A 9,511-nucleotide genomic window follows, 5' to 3' on the forward strand; every position below is an offset into this window, starting at 1 on the left:
TTTCACATCGAGTTAAAATTTTAAGTTTTCATGAACTCGAGCATGTCTAGACCATTATGGATATTGTCTCGGTGTCAAAGGAGTAAAAAGATTGCACAAAGGGTTGCATGAGAACAAGCTAACTAGTCAAGGGTATTTTTGTAATTTTAAGAGAATGGATAAGTTTGGCCTATAAATATCCTTCTTCCAACAGCTTCTTCTCTCATTTCTAGCAACTTGTCTTCTTTTTCCTTCTTCCCTCTCACGTTTCTGCAAAACCTCCATGAAAGCTTGATATGGAGCTTGCATGATTTTCTCTCTCTAGCTTTAATTTTCATACCCTTGTGCCCTTTTGACTAGAACCCTTGTATTCTTTCACTCTTTCACTTTAAAACCCTTGGTAAAGCTTATTTTCATACTTTCTCTCACTAGTTGGGTGTTTTAGAGAGAGAAAAAGAGAATTACCCCATTTGTTTGGAAGCTATTGGAAGGGAATTCAACTACAAAGAAACCCAATGGTGAGTGATGAACTAAGCTCGGTTTTAAGCTGTAGAAAATGGCTAGTAATTGGGATTATGAGCTATTTATTTGTTGAGTATGTTCATTACTTTTTTAGTGATTAAGATAGTGAACATAGATAGCCATTTAATGTGGCAATTGAAAGCTAGCTAAGAGATAGCTTTTAGGGTTCATAGTGTGTGAATTGACTTATTGCTTATGCTAATATGATCCTAGGTTCTAATGAAGTCCCATCCTTCCAATTGGATCATTAGGGGAATTAGAGTCAACTAAAGGCTCAATAATAAATCGATGAGTGGATTGCTTATCAAAATCATTTTGGGAATGTGACTGTTTTGTACAAAGTGTTTGAATGATTTTATACAACTTTTCTAAAAAATGAATGCCTTGGGAACAAGCTCTTGAGAAATGGTTTATGTTATGACATGTGGTTATTATGGATTTCTATGCGGCTGCATTATGTTAATATACATATATGTTTGAATATAGTGTTGTGTAATTATATTGACTCAACTATGTACGAGTAGGGAGTGCATATAAGCCGAGGATGACCTAGTTATGTGCGAGTAGGGAGAGCACATAACCCGGTGATGACCCAGCCATGTGCCAGTAGGGAGTGCGCATGAGCTGGTGATGATGTTATGGTGTGTATGATGATGATGGGATGATGTGCATGATAATGATGGGTATTCGTATACATATATACATATGTAAATATGTGTGTTATAGGAAATTTATGAGTAATGGTATATGGTTGTAATGCATGTGAAACTTGACATGTTAAACTTTGGAAAATTGTCATGTGTTTCATGTTGGTTTAGACATTTCAGTAGGGTGGTTTTTCCTTGGGAGAAAAGGGAAAATTTTCATTGGTGCCTTGTATTTCTCTGCAGCGAGAAACTCTCAGGTTTGAGAACCTTCACCAGAACTGGTTCTCGCTGCAGCGAGATAGTCACTGTAGCTTCTTGCTGCAGCGAAAAGGAATCTCGCTGCAGCGAGAAACTCTCTGTTTCATCAGCTAAATTTCATTGCATAGAGAAAGAATCTCACTGCAGCGAGAAACCTTCTGTTTCTAGGCTACAATTTCGCTGCAGGGAGATTCAATTTCGCTACATCGAAAAACTTTCTGTTTTGGTCTCCTATCTTGTCCAATTGTTACCCTATCTTTCACTTCTTTGCTACCATATCGGAGCATGGACTTCCAACGTTAAGCATTAAATGAGTTAAGTTTAAAATGATGAGGTTTAGTGGGAAACCCTCGGCCAATTGAGAAACCCTCATTCAGCTAATAACCAAATCCCAACGTCGCTGCAATGAAAATTCATTCTCCCTGCAACGTAGCTGCAGCGAGAATGCCTTTTCGCTGCAGCGAAGATTCGTTGTCGTATTTGACTTGCTTACGTATCATTGAAGCTTTCATTCTTCAAATGGTTCGTTGTGTATGGATTCATGATTTTCAAATGATCAATCATTTAAGGGCTTGATGAGGGGTTTTTAATATGAATGGAACTAAATTGCATTGTTTTGAAACAAGCGCATCATGATTTTTAAATTCTCCCTTGTTGTTACTTGTTCCCTTCCTTGTTCAGTCATTGGGTTTATACTCACCGTTTTCAACTTCATGTTTTTAAATCACGAGGTAGTCGGTAACTAGGACGAGGTGTACTTGTAGACTTATATCCATCTTTTGGTAGGTGTCTCGGCATTCAGTAGTTGTACATTCGTCTGAGTCCCTCCGCTGGAAGTCGAGTATTATTTTGTTGTGTATAGACAAACTTGATGTAAATTATTAAGATACATGTTGTAGGCAATGTACACTTAATTGGTATGCCAGTATGAGTTGGCATTGTTTAATATTACTTTGATTCTAAGTTATGAAATATGACTTAGTAGTTTATGATGGAATGATGAGCATGTCAGATTAATAGGCTTGCTTGGGCTTAATGGACTACGTCTATTGGGCCCTTGTGCCGGTCATGGCCCGAAAATTGGGTCGTGACAATAATTGCCATGTCATACTGTCGAAACTTTTATTGATTTGGTGGGATATTGATTAGCCACTGCAGTGGTGGGTTTTTGTGGACCAGCCTATTAGAGAGGGGCACGGTAAATCCGATTATATTTTACCTTGGTACGAGAGGCGCGGAAGGTATCTCCTGAGGTAAAGCTTTAGAGTTCACTATACGCTAAACGACCACGTGAGGGTGAACTCAGCCAACGTCAAAGAACAACTATACTTTTAAACGTAAAAATGTGTTTTATGTGTCATGACCCGGAACTCCCATTGAGCCCGTGACAATAGCCGCGACGTCTCGATCGACATTCATTACCCGGAATGTCAACCAGAACCCCGCAAGGCTTTAATATCAGCTTCTCATTTCCCCTGTGGGTAACTGTTTCCAAATACCACATTCTAAAATATTTTAAACTGTTTCCAACTTAAACAAATAAAATAATAATTTTCGTCTCACAGGGGTATTTTGGTCATTTATCCCAAAAATCTCAAAATCATCTAAAAATATAGTATATAAGTGGAAAACACATATTTCATAATTAAAAATAATTTTGGATGTCTAAAACATTAGTTTTAAATGAAATTATGACTGTTATAATAAAATAAAAATATTAAATAAAATATTCAATTTTCACATAAAACGATATTGTAAGAACACTGCATAAATAATTTTTATAGCGTAAAAGCAAAATAAATTCTTACATACCGTAATACAGATAACCAAAGTATAGAATTTAATTTACAGTGACACGTGGGCCCACGAATGACCAAAAGTATCAAAAGAAATGAACCTACAGTTTTTGGATGTGGCAAGTTCAACTGTAATCCTCGCCGATATCAGTTATCTACAATCTATTCTGAGCCTGAAATGGGTGGAAATGAGGGTGGTGAGATTATAAAATCCTAGTGAGTAAACAAACATCACTCAAAATATCTAAAGTCGAGTAAAAGGAGACTATTAAAACATTTCATCAAACTGTGATTTATCATCTTTCAACTTATTTCAACCAAATGAAATCAATTTATTTAAAGCAAGTAATCAGTATGGCTTATGAATTTCTTAAAAAGCTTGGCTCATGCCAAAAATTATTATCATCCTCAGTTATCTGGGATACCTTGGCCGAGGGCTATCCCAACTGAGTCCGCCAAGGCTATTAGAAAGTCATGTTTTTATTTTGATAACATAGTCGTTCCTTGGCGTTGGCCGAGTTCCCCTTCACGTGGTGGTTTGGCGTGAAGTGAACTTTAAAGTTATACCTCGGGAGTTACCCTACTCGCCTCTCCAACTGAGGTAAAAATATAACAGGATTTCGTGCCCCTCTAATAGGCTAGTCCACAGAACCCAGCCCACTGCAGCAGGTCAAACCCACCATATAATAAAATTTTGACAGCATGACAAGGCTAATATATTACTACCCAGCCTGCAAGGGTAAAATAAAACAATTCATACAATTCATAAAAAACACAACCCAACCAGTCATGCCAATACAATAACATAAGCCATTAATTCAATTTTAAATTTACAACATATCAGTGGTCTCCAATTACTCTATTTTCAAAATCGTTATTTTGTTTCAAGACAATTTATAGAATATTTTCATTTAAACTCATTTTGTTTACAAAACATAAAAATTTACCATTTGAACTCATTTTCATAAAATTCACCAAAATCGAATAAAAACATACTTTAGATAATTAAAATGATGGTAAGGTTACTCACCGTGTCTAGAGTGGGGATTTTCAAAATACTCAGACTATTGGTCCTCGGGTGCAATTCCCTTGCCTTTATCGGATGACTCACCACCTTGACACAGTACAAAATCGAGAAATTCACCACATTGGTACTAAATTGAAATTAAACTAATTTAGACTACTAATGCTTAATATGGAATGCAAAAATGTCTAAATTTTTGCCTAAACGCAGTGTTAGCCTATTTCGATCTTTTACCCGATAAATCAATATACGTGTCCGTTTAAACTCCAAATTAATTTTTTTCATTTTCTATACCTCAATTGCACCCAAATTGACTTAATGTCCCTCAGTGTGGTGCAAATTATCAGTCTCGATAGCAAATTACGAAAATACCCCTAGTGGGTAAAAATTTATATTTTTACTCCGAAAATTCCCATTATTTTTCTAGGCTCATAATTCATCATTATTCATCATAATTCCTCAAATAAACATCAAGATCAGCAGCCAATATTCCCCTAGAAAATTCGGCATAATGGGTTTCAATGGGAGAAAATTATATCTCTAGCTTATTTTTGCTATATTTCAATATAACTTAACTAAAATCACTTAATTCAATTATAATCAACCAAAAATCAAGCTCAAAACTCATCCATGGAGGTTTGGCCAGCATGGGTGTCCATACCCACTTTCTAATTTTGCATGGAAATGAGAAAAAAATGCATGGGTAGTGAAAATCACAAGGAAAATCAATGAAATTTACCTTTTTAATGCTTGATTTCTTGATTTCTCTTGATTTTCCCCAAATTTTCAGGTAGGGTTCTTATTTGTTTTTGTCCCCCTTTTCTCCCCTGGTTTGGACGGCTGAAGAAGATGAGAATTCTGGAATTTTGACATTTTTAATGGCTAAAATAATATAATATTATTTTATTCATTTTTTAATGTTTTATTAATTCCTTAAATTCTAGCCATCCAATTGTTTCCCAATTTTCACCATACACTTGTCCCACATATCCATAGCTTAGATAAAATTCTCAGACTTATCGAAAGTCTTGATGGAGTAATTTTTGAAATTTACACTTTTGCCCCCGTAAAAGTCAAAAATTATATTTTTGCCCCAAAAACTGAAAAATTACCCATAGACATATTTTTCATCCCTTATACTCATACCATTCTACAATTTGTCAAATTTGATCTAAATTCTCTCAAAATCTCAAATTTTGTCCGCAAGTGGTAAAATTATGATTTTGCCCTTACACTCTAAAAATCACTGAAATTAAACTTTTTCACTACCAAACCCTCCAATTATACTCCAATAAGTCAAATGGGGCCAAAAAAAAATTCTTTTCTAAAAATTCTCATTGTGTCCCTAGGTGGCAAATGACCATTTTACCCCTAAACAATAAAAATTTCGGTTTGACTCCAAATTGATCCTCGAACTCCAAATCACCATATTAAACCATTCTGGGACTTTAATATTCTTAATTTCATTTTAAATTCTCTATTTGATCTAGTTCGAGGCTTAAATTAACTTAATTGTACCATTTGGTACATTGTCATCTTTTAACGATTTTTCTTTCAAGGCTTTCCAAGTATGCAAGCATATTGTCAATCATATGAATGACATGGAAAGTATTTTATAAGGTCGGGCTTGACATTATGCGTATATGAACTTTTCTTTAACAGCCTTGGCGGACTCAGTTGGATGCCCCGGCCAAGGTATCCCCGAGAATGTGTTTTGGGACGAGCCAAATTTTTAACAAATTCATAAGCCATGTTGATTATTTGAGTGAAATGAAGTTATTTTATTTAGTTGAAATGAGTTTGAAACATTATGAATCATAGTACGATGAACTATTTTAAGTTGTCTCCATTTACTCTACTTTAGATATTTTAGAGGATTTTTGTTTACTCACTGAGTTTATATAAACTCACCACCCTCATTTCCACTCATTCTAGGATTAGGACAGTTCGTAAATAGCTGATTACGTCGAGGGTTATTATTGGACTCGCCTCTTCAGAAATTATAGGTCCACAGCCTTTGTTATCTTTGGTCATTCGAGGGCTCACACGTCATTGTAAATTAAATTATATACTCTGGTTATCTGTGTTACTGTATGTATGGATTTATTTTGCTTTTACAATACAAAAATTATTTACGCAGAGTTCTATAAATGTTGTTTTATAAGAAAATAAAATATTTCATTTAATATTTTTATTTTATTCTATTAGCTACAATTTCACCATAAATGAATGTTTTAGACATAAAAACTTGTTTTTAGTTATGAAATGTGTATTTTCCCCTATATATTATATTTTCAGTAGGTTTCAAAATTTTTTAAAAAAATGACCTAAATGCCCTTGTGAGACAGAAAATATTTTTTTATTATTGTTTTGATTTGGAAATAGCTTATAATCTTTTAAAATATGATATTTAGTAATTATTGCTCACAGGGGAGGTGCGAAAACTGATATTAAGCCTTGCGAGGTTTCAGTTGGCATTCGGGGTAATAAATGTCTATCTGGACATTGCGGCGGTTGTCACGGGCTCGAGAAGAGTATCGAGTCATGACAATTAGGCAATCTGCATCTTCAACCATATAAAGCCTTATACGACACCATACTAATAATGGCTTGATAATTGTTGTTATAAGCGAACTTGGCTTAAAGCAAGTAATAACTCCATGAGACTCCAAAGTTGAGCACAATCACTCGTAACATATCCTCGAGCATCTGAATGCTGCACTCGAATTGGCCATCCATTTATGGATGAAAGGGCATACTAAAATTCAATCTTATGCCTAAGGCCTCTTGCAGTTGCCTACAAAATTAACTAGTGAACTACGGTCCTCTATTAGACACTATCATTACCAAAACATCATCTAGCCTCACAATCTTATTAATATAAATTTAAGTGTACCGAGCTGTTCTATGCTTGGTCTTGACTGACATGAAGTGAGTTGACTTAATTAGCCGATCAATTATTACCCAAATGGCATGATAGCCAGCCCTAGCTCATGGTAAACTTGTCACAAAGTCCATTGTTATATGTTCCCACTTTCACTCAAGTATTGTAACGATTGTCATAGTCTTGAAGGTCTCTGATGTTCAGCTTTCACTTGTTCACAAACCAAACATTTAGAGACATACTCGGAGAGACATACTCGGCTACGTCTCTTTTTAACCCTAGCCACCAGTAGACTAACCTTAAATGATGATACATTTTAGTGGCTCCTGGATGTATCGCATAGGTTGCAATATGAGCCTTTTCCAATATCTCATTTCTCAAACCATCCAAATTCGGCATGTAACTTCGCTATTAATACCTAAGTAAACCATCAGTGTCGTAAATAAAATCTTGGGCTTTATCCTTGCTCATGTCTCCAAGGACTTTCACTAAAGACTTATCTCAATCTTGGGCATCTTTAATCCGATTTAATATTATTGGGAGGACTCTGAAATGTGCCATTAAGGCATTAGAATCATTAACCTTAAAATGCACTCCTATATTGCTTAGATCATATAGGTTTTGTTCCAAAGATCGTCTCTCTACTGCCACATGTGCTAAACTCCCCATCGACTTTTGACTTAGGGCATCCACCACAACATTCGCTTTGTTGGGATGGTAGAGTATGGTGCAATCATAGTCTTTCAAAACTCTAACTACCTATGCTATCTCAAGTTCAAATCTTTGTACTGAAATACATACTTCAAACTCTTTTGATTAGTATCTATTTTGTAGGTCTCACTATAGAGTTAATGGTGCCATATTTTAAAGCAAATACGATCATAGCCATTTTCAGATCATGCATAAGGTAGTTCTGTTCGTCTCTTAAATTGGTAGGAGGCATATACTATAACTTTCTCATGTTGCATCAACAAGTAACCCAATCCAATCCGTGATGCATCGCAATACATAGTATAGCCTCCTAATCCACATGGTAGGATTAATACAGACATAGAAGTGAGACAAGCTGTAAGCCTTTGAAAACTGACCTCAAATGCACCAGAGTAGTCAAATTTAATTCCTTTCTTAGTCAATCTAGTCAAAGGGAATGCAATCTTAGAAAATTCTTATATAAAACATTTGTAATACCCGACTAAACCCAAAAAACTTCTAACTTTCATTGTAGATGTTGGCATAGACCTATTCTCCACAGCTTCTATCTTACTAGGATCAACCTGCACCCTATTTTTAGACAAACATGACCTAAGAAACTAACTTTATTCAGCCAAATTTTGAACTTTGAAAACTTAGCATATAATCTTTGCTCTCTTAGCTTTTAAAGCACGATTCCCAAGTGTTACGCATGTCCTTTCGGGCTTTTAGAATACACTAATATGTCAACTATAAATAGGACCACAAATTATCTAAATACGTCCGAAATACTTTGTTCATTAAGTCCATGAAGGCTATTGGGGCATTAGTGAGTTCAAATAACATCACCAAAAATTCATAGTGCCCATAGAATGTGCAAAACATTGTCTTAGGTATATCACATTCTTGTATTCTCAATTGGTGATACCCAAAACGTACGTCAATCTTAGAAAAGCATATAACACCTTGCAATTGATCAAACAAATCATCTATTCTTGAGAGTGGACACTTATTCTTTATGGTGACTTTATTAAGTTACTGGCAGTCAATACATAATTGAAGGCTACCATCATTCTTTTTCACAAATAGCACCAGAGCTCCCCAAGGCGAAACACTAATGCGAATGAATCCACTATTCAATAAATCTTCCAGTTGCTCTTTAAGCTCTCTTAATTCGACTCGTGTCATTCAATACGGAGGTATAGAAATTGGCTTCGTATTTGAACTAAATTAATACAAAATTTCATCTCCCTCTCAAGAGGCAATCTAGGTAACTCATTTGAAAATACATCCAAATACTCACCTACTATTGGTGTGTCATCCACACTTCCATCGTTTATTAAGACATTTCTCATCTTCGCTAAATGTCCTTGGCCTTTTTGCCTTGACATACGTCTAGCAGCCATCACTGACATGACTTTCGCAAACATTGGACTATCGTGCCCATAAATCACAAACGAAGTTTTTCCTAAAAACTTAAACTTCACAAGTTTATAGTGACAATCCACTTTAGCAAAATAGGACACTAACTAGTCCATCCCCAAGATTACATCAAACTCCAAAGTCAACAGCAGCACTAGATCTGCCATAGTGTCTTTATCCTTAATACGGACCACACATGACTTGTACACATATTCGGCCATAAAAACTTCCTCTAGGAAGTGTTATAATCAAGGGTGCTTCTAGATTACAACAAAATCGATCTAGCTTT

This window comes from Theobroma cacao, chromosome 1 (genome assembly GCF_053813885.1).
Source record: "Theobroma cacao isolate CCN51 chromosome 1, ASM5381388v1, whole genome shotgun sequence".
Taxonomy (NCBI): Eukaryota; Viridiplantae; Streptophyta; class Magnoliopsida; order Malvales; family Malvaceae; genus Theobroma; species Theobroma cacao.